We start from the raw sequence: 13,134 nt of genomic DNA on the forward strand, positions 1-13,134 counted from the left end.
AATTTATAATAAATAAATAAATAATAATGAAACAAAAATAAATTTCAGACACTTTCTTTGGATCAGGAAGTTAGGAGTGGCTTAGCTGTGTCTTTATGTCCAGGGAAGGGTCTCTCAGGAGGCTACAACGAAGCCACTTGCCTGGAGCTACCATCTGCTGCAGTGTCCCTGGCGTGAGAGGATCTTTTCATAAGAGGCTCACTCACCGGGCTTAGGGAAGAGATCTCAGTTCTCTGCCATGTGGATCTCTCCAAAAGTTTGCTTGAGTATGCTCTTTGCAAAGCCACAGACTGGTTTTTCGTTCATTTTTCAGTTTTTATATTAATTAGCCTGTGTTCCTGAGGCCTTTGCTCCTTGATCCACATCCCCTATTTCCCCCATCCCCCCAGTACCCTCCCCTCGAGTAACCATCAGTTTGTTCTCTGTAGTTAAGAGTCTGTTTCTTGGTTTGTATCTCTCTCTGTTTTTTTCCCTTTGCTCTTTTGTTTTGTTTCTTAAAATCCACATAGGAGTGGAATCATACTTGTCTTTTTCTGGTTGATTTATTTCACTTAGCAGTATACTCTCTAGCTCCATACATGTCATTGCAAATGACAAGATTGCATTCTTTTTTATGGCTGAGTAATTGAATATCTATCTATCTATATAGATATAGGTATAGATATAGACACAGATATAGATATAGTATACGCTACATCATCTTTATCCATTCATCAGTTGATGGACACTTGGGCTGCTTCCAGATCTTAGCTATTGGAGATAATGTTGCCATAACATAAGGGTACATGTATCCCTTTGAATTAGTGCTTTTGTTTTCTTTGGGTAAATACCCAGTAGTGTGATTGCTGGATCATAGGGTAGTTCTATTTTTAACTTTTTGAGGAACCTCCTCACTGTTTTCCAGAATGACTACCACTGTTGGCATTCCCACCAACAGTGCATGAGGTTTCCTTTTTCACCACATCCTCGTCAACTCCTGTCATTTCTGTGTTTCTGATTTTAACCATTCTGACTGGTGTGAGCTGACATTGTAGTTTTGATTTGCATTTTGCTGATGAAGAATGATGTTGAGCATCTTTTCCATGTGTCTGTTGGTCATCTGAATGTCTTCTTTGGAGAAATGTCTGTTCATGTCTCCTGCCCATCTTAAATTGGATTATTTGGGGGAGGGTGAGTTTTATAAGGTCTTTGTATATTTTGGATACTAACCTTTTATCAGATATGTCATTTGCAAATATCTTCTCCCATTCTGTAGGTTGCTTTTTAGTTTTGTTGATTGTTTCCTTTGTTGTACAGAAGCTTTTTATTTTGATGTCGTCCCAATAGTTTATTTTTGCTTTTGTTTCCCTCACTTTAGGGGACCTATCTTGGAAAAAGTTACTATAGCCAATGTCAGACAAATTACTGCCTGTACTTTTTTCTAGGATTTTATGGTTTCAGGTCTCACAATTACGTCTTTAGCCCATTTTGAATCTTTTTTTCTTTTTTGTTTTTTTAAGATTTTATTTGACAGAGAGACACATAGCAAGAGAGGGAACACAAGCAGGGGGAGAGGGAGAGGGAAAAGCAGGCTTCCCGCTGATCAGAAGCAGGCTAGCCCATGTGGGGCTCGATCCTAGGACCCTGGGATCATGACCTAAGCTGAAGGCAGACGCTTAATGACTGAGCCACCCAGGTGCCCCTTTAACCCATTTTGTATTTATTTTTGTGTATGGTGTAAGAAAGTGGTCCAGTTTCTTTCTTTTGCTTGTAGTTGTTCAGTTTTTCCAACATCATTTGTTGAAGAGACTGTCCTTTTCTGATTGGATATTCTTTCCTGCTTTGTCAAAGATTAGTTGACCATATAATTGTGGGTTATCTCTGGGTTTTCTATTCTGTCCCATTGATCTAGATGTCTGTTTTTGTGCCAGTGTCTAACTGTCCTGATCACTGTAGCTCTGTAATATAATTTGAAGTCCAGAATTGTGATGCCTCCAGCTTTGCTTTTCTTTTTCAAGTTTGCTTTGGCTATTTGGGGTATTTTGTAGTTCCATACAAATTTTAGGGTTGTTTGTTCTAGCTCTGTGAAAAATGCCATTGGTATTTTGATAGGTATTGCGTTAAATGTATAGATTGCTTTGGGTGGTACAGACATTTAACAATATTTATTCTTCCAGTCCATGAGCATGGAATGTCTTTCCATTTCTCTCATCGAGTCATCTTCAATTTCTTTCATCAGTTTTTATAATTTTCGGAGTACAGGTCTCTTACCTCTTTGGTCAGGTTTATTCCTAGGTACCTTATTATTTTTGGTGCCATTGTAAATGGAATTGTTTTCTTAATTTCTCTTTCTGCTGCTTCATTATTGATGTAGAGAAATGCAACGGATTTCTATACATTGATTTTGTATCTGTGACTTTACTGAATTTATCAGTTCTAGAAGTTTTTTGATGGAGTCTTTTGTGGTTTCTATATAGTATCCTGTCACCTACAAATAGGAAAGTTTTACTTCTTCGCTACCCACTAGGATCCCTTTTATTTCTTTTTCTTACTAGATTACTGTAGCTAGGACTTCCAGTACTATGTTGAATAAACGTGGTGAGAGTGGACATTGTCTTGTTCCTGACCTTAGGGGAAAGCTCTCAGTCTTTTCCCCATTGAAGATGATGTTAGCTGTGGGTTTTTCATGTATGGGCTTTATTATGTTAAGGTATGATCCCTGCTTTGTTGAGAGTCTTTATCATGAATGGATGTATGAATGTACTTTGTCAAATGCTTTATCTACATCTATTGAAATGATCATATGGTTCTTACCTTTTCTCTTATTGATATAATGTATCAATCATATTGATTGATTTGCAAATATTGAACTACCCTTGTAACCTAGGAACAAATCCTACTTGATCATGGTGAATGGTTTTTTTTTATTTTTTTTTAAAGATTTTATTTATTTATTTGACAGAGAGAGAGATCACAAGTAGGCAGAGAGGCAGGCAGAGAGAGAGGAGGAAGCAGGCTCCCCGCGGAGCAGAGAGCCCGATGCGGGGCTCGATCCCAGGACCCTGAGATCATGACCTGAGCCGAAGGCAGCGGCTTAACCCACTGCGCCACCCAGGCACCCCTGGTGAATGGTTTTTAAAATGTACTTTTCAATTCCATTTGCTAGCATTTTGTTGCAGATTTTTTGCATTTATCAGAGATATTATCCTATAGTTCTCTTTTTTTGTGGTGTCTATCTGGTTTTGGTATCAGGGTAATTCTGGCCTCATAGAATGAATTTGAAAGTTTATCTTCCTTTTCTATTTTTTGGAATAATTTGAGGAGAGTAGGTATTACCTATTCCTTAAATGTTTGGTAGAATTCACCTGTGAAGCCACCTGGTCCTGGACTTTTGTTTGTTGGGAGTTTTTTTGATTACTGATTCAATTTCATTTCTAGTGATCAGTCTGTTCAGATTTTCTGTTCCTTCCTGCTTCAGTTTTCATAGGTTATATGCTTCTAGGAGTTAATTCATTTCCTCTAGGTTATCCAATTTTTTGGTGTTTCATAATATTCTCTTATAATTATTTGTATTTCTGTGGTGTGGTCTCTCACTTGTGACTTTATTTATTTGGTTTTTTCTCTTTTTTTCTTGATAAGTCTTGCTAGAGGCTTATCAATTATATTGAAATTTTTTCCCAAATAGTCAGCTCCTTATTTCATTGATTGGATCTATTTTGTTTTTTGTTTTTGTTTTTTTTTTTTAGTTTCTATGCCATTTATTAGTTCGAATTTTTATTATTTTCTTCCTTCTGCTGGTTTTAGTTTTTTTTTTCTTCTTTCTCTAGCTCCTTTAGGTGTGAGGGTAGGCTATTTATTTGAGATGTTTCTTGCTTCTTGAGATAGGTCTGTATTGCTATAAACTTTCCTCATAGAACCGCTTTTGCTGCATCCCAAAAGTCTTGAATTGTGTTTTCATTGTCATTTGTTTCCATGTAATTTTTTAATTTCCCGGTTGACCCATTCATTGTTTAGAAGCATGTTATTTAACCTCTGTCTATATCTGTGCTCTTTCCAGATTTTTTCTGTAGTTAACTTCTAGTTTCATAGCATCATGCTCAGAAAAGTTAGATGGTCTGACGTCAATCTTTTTTAATTTGTTGAGGCTTGTTTTGTGGCCTAATATATGATCTGTTCTGGAGAATATTCCATGTGCACTTCAAAAGAATATGTATTCTTTTGTTTCAAGACAGAATGTTCTGACTGTATCTGTTAAATCCATCTGGTCCAGTGTGTCATTCAAATCTATTGTTCCCTGGTTGATTTTCTGTTTGGATGATCTGTCCATTGATATAAGTGAGGGGTTAAAGTCCTTAACTATTATTATATTATTATCCATTAGTTCCTTTATGTTTGTTATTAACTGTTTCATGTATTTAGATGCTCCCATGCCTGGTCCATAAATATTTACAGTTATTATATCTTCTTGTTGGATTGTTCCCTTTATTACTATATAGCGTCCTTAAAAGAAACTATTCTTTAAAAACATGTTCTAATCCCAACCTATATCGTCTTTTCAGTTTGAATACTTTATTTGGTATACCATTTATATGATTCTATATCTAGTACTTCACCAGAAGGGAAGAAGTTAAATACTCAGATTGTATTTCAGAGACAATCCTGTCAAACTCAGAGGTTTGGATTCATGGCCTCACACGAAGCTTCCACACCATTTCAAGGTTCACGAGACAGTAATGATTTCTTCCCTGCTTCCTTGTCACCTGAGGCTGCCTGCCCCATTTGCCTGTTGGCAGCGGAGAACTCACAAGAGAAGGCCTTTCAATGGATGGTGTTTATGTCTTTACTTCTCATCCTTAACTTGGGTGGGAAGAAGGGCAGAAAAGAGATCTTTTTTTCTAGAATGTACACCAGGAGCCGTCACCCAGCAGATCCCAGCAGAATAAAATTAAATCAGAGGGTAAAGTGTTTAACAGCCTGATAGAATTGAGCTGTCTTTTAACTAAGATGCTTCCAGCTCATCCCTCCATTTGTTTAATAGAGCGTTTACATCAATTACCACTGCACTGCAGTAAAACAGGACACTGAAAGCAGGACTGCCCCAGGAGATGGGGACTGTGTTGCTGAGCAGGAGGGCAGGACCAGGACTCCCAGGAGCCCATGGTGGTGGCTGCTTCACCAAAAAAAAAAAAAAAATCCATTTCCTCACAGGGATTCGAGATGGAGCTCATAATGTGAATGTACTTCTTTCTTTGTTTCTCCCTTCTGGGGAGTGAGGGTCTGATTACCAGAGAGATCAAGACTATTTAGGAACGGTTGCCTGGGTGGCTCAGCCGGGTAAGTGTCTGCCTTCAGCTTAGGTCATAATCTCAGGGCCCTGGCATTGAGCCCTATGTTGGGCTCCTTGCTCAGCAGGGAGCCTGCTTCTCCCTCTGTCTGCTGTTCCCCCTGCTTGTGCTCTCTCTTCTTCTTCTCTTTCTCTCATGCACATTCTCTCTCTCAAATAAATGAATGAATAAAATCTTAAAAAAAAAAAGTAATCTCTGAGTATCCAGTGTGAGGCTTGAACCTGCAACCCTGAGATCAAGAGTCGCACACTCCACCTTGGGTGTAGAGATTACTTAAATAAATAAAACTTAGTGCTCACTTCGGCAGCCATATATTAAATAAATAAAACTAAAAAAAAAAAAAAAAAAAAGACTATTCCAGGAACCTGGAACGCATTACGGATGGCAAAAACAAAACAAAACAAAACAAAAAAAAAAACCAAACAAAACAAAAAAACAAGTTAGTTTTTAGGGTCAGAAACACTGGCAGGATAACTGAAGGAAATGTAGAGGTTACATTTCAGGGGGTGACGTAAAGTCCAAAGTAACCAAAGTATCCAGAATTCAGACTCTGTGGCACCACGCTATAGCTCACGCTCTAAAATGACATCTTTCCTTTTTTTTTTCTTTTAAGAATTTTATTTATTTATTTGACAGAGAGATCACAAGTAGGCAGAGAGGCAGGCAGAGGGGGAGGAGGAAGCAGTCTCCCCGCTGAGCAGAGAGCCCGATGCGGGGCTCAATCCTAGGAGCCTGGGATCATGGCTTGAGCCAAAGGCAGAAGCTTAACCCACTGAGCCACCAAGGGACCCCATAAAATGACAGCTTTCCTGGGGAAGAATCACCTGGTAAAGTCAATGTAGCTCCGCGAGACCCTCAGCATTTTCCCGCCCTGCTGGGATGAGGCAGCTTGTCTGCAGCTCAGAACAGAGCCTCTGCCTCACTTGGGATTCAGGCAGCACAAATTCCTTAGAGGTTTGGAGCCCTGAGGGGCTTTGCTGATTCCCCAGTGATTTTTCAGCAAGTCTGTACTTACAGGAAAAAAAAGGAACTCTCATTGGGAAGTATTACCTGTATCTCTAATTTCCACACCTGACACCTACTGGGAGTCAGTGGATCCATTTCCCCCGACTACAGAGTCACAGAGTCTTGGAGATCTTGGGTAAACCTAGCCTCTTGCTCTACCATGGACAAGGGGCTTAAGAGGGTTGCACCGTCTGGCGTGTAGACCCAACACCTCAGTCAGGTCTCCTAAATGTTCTTTCTCCCCACTCAGCCCTGGAGCCAGATGCTCTGAGATGAAATTCCTGCTCAGCCACTTCCGGGCTGCTGGACTTGAGGCAGATTACGTAACCGCTCCAATCTTCTTTAATGAGGACAATAAAACCTGGTCTTCCTTCCTGACTCACGGATGATTGCGACACTCAAAGGATTCACGCAAAGAAAATGCCCCTAATTGGCGGACATGTTCAAAAAGGGAAGACATTGTCAGGACTTCCTATCTTTGGGCAGGACTTCTTATCGCTGATAGTGAATGAAGGGACAGCAGGCCCCAGGGCTCTAGAGTTCCTGTCAGGCAGATGCTAACGAAAATATCCATATACTTTGGTCTTTTTTTTTCTTTTTAGTAACTTAACATGCAGAGTTTGATTTGAGTTAAGAACATTAGGCTGAGCTCTGGAAAACAGTATGGAGATTCCTCAAAAAGTTGAAAACAGAGTTTACCCTCTATTTATACCCAATTTTTATAGCAGCAATGTCCACAATAGCCAAACTGTGGAAAGAGCCCAGATGTCCATCAAGAGATGAGTGGATAAGGATATATTTATGTATTATAAATATTATATATTATTTATATAATATTATATAAATAATATATTATAAATATTCCATTGTGTGTGTGTGTATATATATATAAATGGAATACTATGCAGCCACCAAAAAATGAAATCTTGCCATTTGCAATGACGTGGATAGAACTAGAGGGTATTATGCTAAGCAAAGTAAGTCAATCAAAGACAATTAACATATGATCTCACTGATATGAGGAATTTGGGAAACAAGACAGGATCATAGGTGAAGGGAGGGAAAAATGAAACCAGACAAACCATAAGAGACTCTTAGTCTCAGGAAACAAACTGAGGGTTGCTGGAGGGGAGGGAGGTGGGAACGATGGGGTGGCTGGGTGATGGTCACTGGGGAGGGTATGTGCTATGGTGAGTGCTGTGAATTGTGTAAGACTGATGAGTCACAGACCTGTACCCCTGAAACAAATAATACATTATATGTTAAGTAAAAAAAGAACATTAGAACTAAGAACAGTGTTCCAACAGCCCATCTCCTTCCTTTCAAGGTTTTGTGTCACTACCATCATTAATCATATATTTAATAAATAATCAAGATAAATTCTAAAAAAAAAAAAAAAAGAATGTTAGGCTGCGAGAACAACAGACATATCAGAGTTGGTTCCAAAGGACGTGTTGCCAACCCTCCTAAAAAGAAACATGGAACCACCTCCCTTTTCCTACTTCCTCCAAGCCCCACAGGCTCTTCTTATCAGCATTCCCACTAGCACCTGCCAAAGGGTAAAAGGGAAAGGGGGCAGGACGCACATCTCCTGCACCATCATTCCTGTTGCTTGTCCTTTTAGCCAGACTTGCACCTTCACCTAAAACGGAAGGGAAAGGACAGTTACTATAAGACTTTCACAATCTTCCTTTGATTTCCATGTGCTTTCTGTAACATAGTGCCAAGAGTGTATTCATTTTTGAAAACATGCTGTGAAATGATAAGGAAGCATTGTTATCTTTGTTATTTTTTATGCCAATGCCTGAGTAGGTATACGTTCAAAGGCAGACGTAGGTGGTGATGTAGCATAATGCCTGCCATAATGAGCACTCAATAATCATTTATTAAAGAAATAAATGAATGAGGGCGCCTGGGTGGCTCAGTGGGTTAAGCCTCTGCCTTCGGCTCAGGTCATGATCTCAGGGTCCTGGGATCGAGTCCCGCCATCGGGCTCTCTGCTCAGCAGGGAGACTTCTTCCTCCTCTCTCTGCCTGCCTCTCTGCCTACTTGTGATCTCTTTCTGTCAAATAAATAAATAAATAAAATCTTTAAAAAAAAGAAATGAATGAATGGAGAATATTCATGACTTTAGCAATATTTAGTGGTGAAACAACTCACTTTATTTGCTTTTTTCTTTTTTAATTAACATATAATTTATTATTTGCCCCAGGGGTACAGGTCTGTGATTCATCAGTCTTACACAATTCACATCACTCACCATAGCACATAACCTCCCTGATGTCCATCACCCAGCCACCCTCTCCCTCCCCCTCCCACCCCAGCAACCCTCAGTTTGTTTCCTGAGATTAAGAGTCTCTTATGTTTTGTCTCCCTCCCGGTCCCATCTTGTTTCATTTTTCCCTCCCTTCCCCCCCATGAACCCCCCCTGCCTCTCAAATCCCTTATATCAGAGAGATCATATGGTAATTGTCTTTCTCTGATTGACTAATTTTGCTGAGCATAACACCCTCTAAGATTTTTATCTGAAACGCCAATATTTTGCTCAGTCCAAATCAGCCTCTTATTTCCCTACAGAAATTCCTCAGGCCCCTCCTAGGTGCCTCAGAACAGATAGAAACCTAGAACCTTATAGAACCATTAACATTTTTATTCTTATACTTTGGCCTTCCTCCATGGAGAGGTATCTATCTTGAGATTTAAAAATTTGTTAATTGGATTTGTTCAAGGAATACTATTTTGTTTGTACCTCACATATTTTCATCAAATTACACTCTGAATTCTCCAGTAGCAAGTATCATGTTACTGCCCACACATTGTATGTTCTGTTTGACATTCCTTGAAGCCATTCCATTTCACTGAACTTGTTAGTAGAAATGATTGTCAGAAAAAACAAAAGGCAAAAGGATCCTGTCATGTGCCTGGTTTCACCAGGATTCTACAATCTGATACTGATCTAAACAAGAAGCAACCCTATTCCAGATTCCAGAGACAGCTAGGACACTTGAGTACAGTTTCTTAAACTGGGTGGAAACATTTATAGTTTTTGTGGGTCTTGGTAGGAAGCTGAAATGTGTTCTTGCGCTATACACTGCAAAGAGGATTTATACAATAGAAGGTGCATTAGAAAAATTTTTAGCTGGAAGAGAGCTCAAGGGGACCCTTCGTCCAATTCTCATTGAAAGGCACAACAGTAGACCCTTGGCATTGGAGGAATTCCAAATAACAAATTCCACTACTGACAATGATTTTCTTCACGGAAGTATTTTAGTTCAATGGAAAAGAGCAGAGTGATCTCTTTGGACACTTCCAGATGGCTCTTGCAAACGAAGAGATAGAGAACAGTTAAGTCCAGTAGAAATGGAGATGCTGGAAGTTGGCTAGGCTCACTTAGTAGCTCTGAAATTTGCTCCTACACTCCAGCTTTAAAGCACACTGATTCCCATCTCAGCAAATCTAACACTTACTACATACCATGGGCTTTTCAGATCACTTGAGGAAAACTTAAGCTCTGGATGTTACATCTCAGATACAGGTCCACTTTATTCTAAAAAAAAAAAAAAATCATCTGAGATCGCATCCAAGGGGAGTAGATCCAACTAATCTCCTCATGGGACAGCATCCATTAATTGGTCAGTAACTATCTACTTAGCAATTCCAACATGACTGTTGCTAATTCCGGAGCAAGTCAAGCATCCCTTCCATAACGTTGTTCCAAAGTTCTAGCACCTTCTTTAAAGGTCAGTTGTACAAAATTCTGCTCCTGACGCCACAGATGTTTGTTGGTATTTTCCATCAATATTTGTTTTTTTTGTGTTCTACTTTAACTGAAGAATTTGAAAATTATGCAATTACATAACTATAAAAAACATACACCATAGGCAAAGAAGTTTTAATTAAGAAATATATAGAGAGAATCTCTAACCCCTTTTTAAGGATTTGAGACAAAACAAACTCTGGCATCAGATGAGAAAATACCATATAATTGGAGTAGGAATTATATGCAAGCAAGTAAGTATCCAACATCCCCATTATTAACAGGAATATAAACATATTCACTCAACTGAACTGATTCAGGAAAACCTCTGTTTTTGAACTTTTTAAATAAAATGTTTAAATAATATTATCTTAACAGGTTCCTTTGAAAGAATTTGAGACAATTTATACATCAACATAAATCAAGACACAAGATACTGGACACAGAGAGAAAAAAGACCAGATTGTACTTAAGGTAATAGGCACTTGTGGTTCCCATAATGAAGCGACTTGGTGCCCGTTGGTAAAAATACCAGGTTTCGTATCTGCTAATGCAAATTAAAAAGCCCACAAACAATAAAGAAGCCGACAAAAAAACAAATCTATTTTTCTCTAGAGGTAAGATTTTGTACATTCATCATATTTTTAAAATAGATAAGAGTGTTTTTTTTAATTCAAAAGAAACAAAGAATCAAGCGAAGAATATCCCCTTCCCACAGCCAACCAGTTTTGCGTAGTGTGCCCAAGGCATCCTGGGATGACACAAGCATGTGAATAACAGTTCCAGCTCCCCCAACCTCCTTTCCTCTCTATTTTAGTAGCATTTGCAGCAACCAAATCCCAGTTAACTTGCAGATTTCACACACCCTACTCTACCTTTCCTGGAACTGTATCCAGAGTCCAGGGCCTCCCATAGTACATGCTGGGAGGGGTCCAGACAGATGCTGAGATCCCCATTGGTTCTCCAGGTCAGGGCTGGGCACTCCATCCCCTCACCCATGTGGGACCACACAGGCTTGCAGGCCTTACTGCGATACTGCCCAAGGCCCCACCGGCCCCATTCCCAAGGGCTCCCTACCTCCTGTTCCTGGCTTCTGCAGGAAAATTGTGTCCCTCTGTCCCTCTAGCAGAGCCCTCAATGCCCATCATCCTGTCCCTTTCCTCATCTAAGAAATTCTTTTCTAGTTTGAGGGAAGGAGAACTTCTTCATCCTTTAATATCCTCTAAACATTTTACCAGACCTTAAAGTCCCTTACATCCTCCTAACATTTTTAGGGAAACCAAAGCCAGGAAGTCTTGCCAGCTACTTCCTGTTTTCTTCTTTGTCCCATTTCTCTCTTGAAGGATGAGCAGAAGATTTCCTTGACAATTAGAAGAGGGCACGGGAGCATAGAAAATTACCCATGCACTCCTCAACGTGGTCCTCACAGCCCGGCATCCTCCAGGTCTTCCCCACCTCCACCAGGTAGTGCCACCTGTCCCCTTCCTGCCCTGCAGCCACGGAGGTCTTTCCACCGTCCTTTGTACTCACTGTGCCCTTGATACTACAGGGCCTTTGCACATGCTGTTCATATTATCTGAAAGACTCTTTCCCTCTTCTCTAGTAATTAAGCCTTTTCAGCTCAGATGCTACTTCCTCAGGAGACTTTCTGTGCCCTCGTGTCCCTTTTTAAAACATTCCATAGCACAGTATTCCCCTCCTAGTGTCTCACGTGGTACTTAATTATTTATGTACTCCCTTCTCTTTCTAGGCTGTAAGCGCCATAAAGTCAGAATATCTGGCTTTGAGATTACTCTTGCTTTGTATAGAATCTGGCACTTAAATAAATGCTAAACTGAATGACTAAACGGAAGGAAGGAAGGAAAGTTTTCAGTTAAAGGAAACTAACTTTTGGGTTGTCTTGCAAACCAGGCAATTAAGCACAATGAATGGCCTACTTTGTTTAAGGACTGGCAACCCTGTGAGTCACACCAGTATAATTACCTAATTGACACACCCAGCTGCTGTGCACCTTGTCAAAACAGTAGCCATAGTCACCTGCCAGAAAGTTCTGCACTCCTCCAATCACATAACTGATTGATACACATCAACACTCTTCAAAGACAAAATTACGTCAGTGAACTAGAACTTAGGAGACCTTTGGCAACTTCTGGGAGTGGCATGAGGCTGGATGTTAGAGGTGGTGGCCCCAAAAATAATACAGGAGAGAATTTGGGGAGGAGTCTTCTTGGAAGGTGAGAATCGAAGTGGCTTTTGTGTAGAAAATGTCAAATGTCCACATCATATAAGGGGAAGCTGGGTTGACAAAGATTATGAGAGTAGAGGGAAAGCTAAAGAGTCCGCGCTCCTCATCTCTTGGTTCCAGCTGGCGTTTGACTTCCTGAAACCTGCTGTTTTTTTCTGCCCCCTACCCTAGGTCCCTCCTGGAATTATGGTAGATTTTAATAATGGTATTGCCCTTTGAAACTTCAGAATCCGCAATCTGGTTAACTCACTTTACAGTGCCTAGCACCAGAAACAAAAGGTGCTCAATAAATACATCTTGATCAGGGGAAATATAGTATGGTTAAAAATAGGGTGTCCATATATATCTCTTCCACATATATTGAGAAATACATTTTACTCTGGGCGCCATTTAAGATTTAACACTTGCAGAAATAGTTCTCTTTTTGCTGTTTATATTTCAGTAGCTTCTGCCTGACTGGGTGGCTCTCTTTCTCTCGTTCTCTGGTTATTTTGGTGCATCAAAAATTATTGAAAAACATTTTTTAAAGATTCTCCTCTCCTCTTTAGACATCAACTCACTGAAACCTCCAAAACCAGAAGGTGGTATTTTTCACAAATTCAAAAGGAGCTGCAGGCACAGTGCCAGCGATAAGTTACCAGGGTTCTAATGTGGTAGAGATGGTTTTAAGATCCTTCTCGGAGACATTTACTGACATTTCATGCAGTTCGGGGTTTCTAAGAGGCACAAGGAACTGACCCTACAATTCAGGTAAACAGCCACTAGGTGGGGCGAGTGGTACAATCAACCTTGGTACAATCAAC

The sequence above is a fragment of the Meles meles genome, chromosome 5 (genome assembly GCF_922984935.1).
Source record: "Meles meles chromosome 5, mMelMel3.1 paternal haplotype, whole genome shotgun sequence".
NCBI classification, from domain to species: Eukaryota; Metazoa; Chordata; class Mammalia; order Carnivora; family Mustelidae; genus Meles; species Meles meles.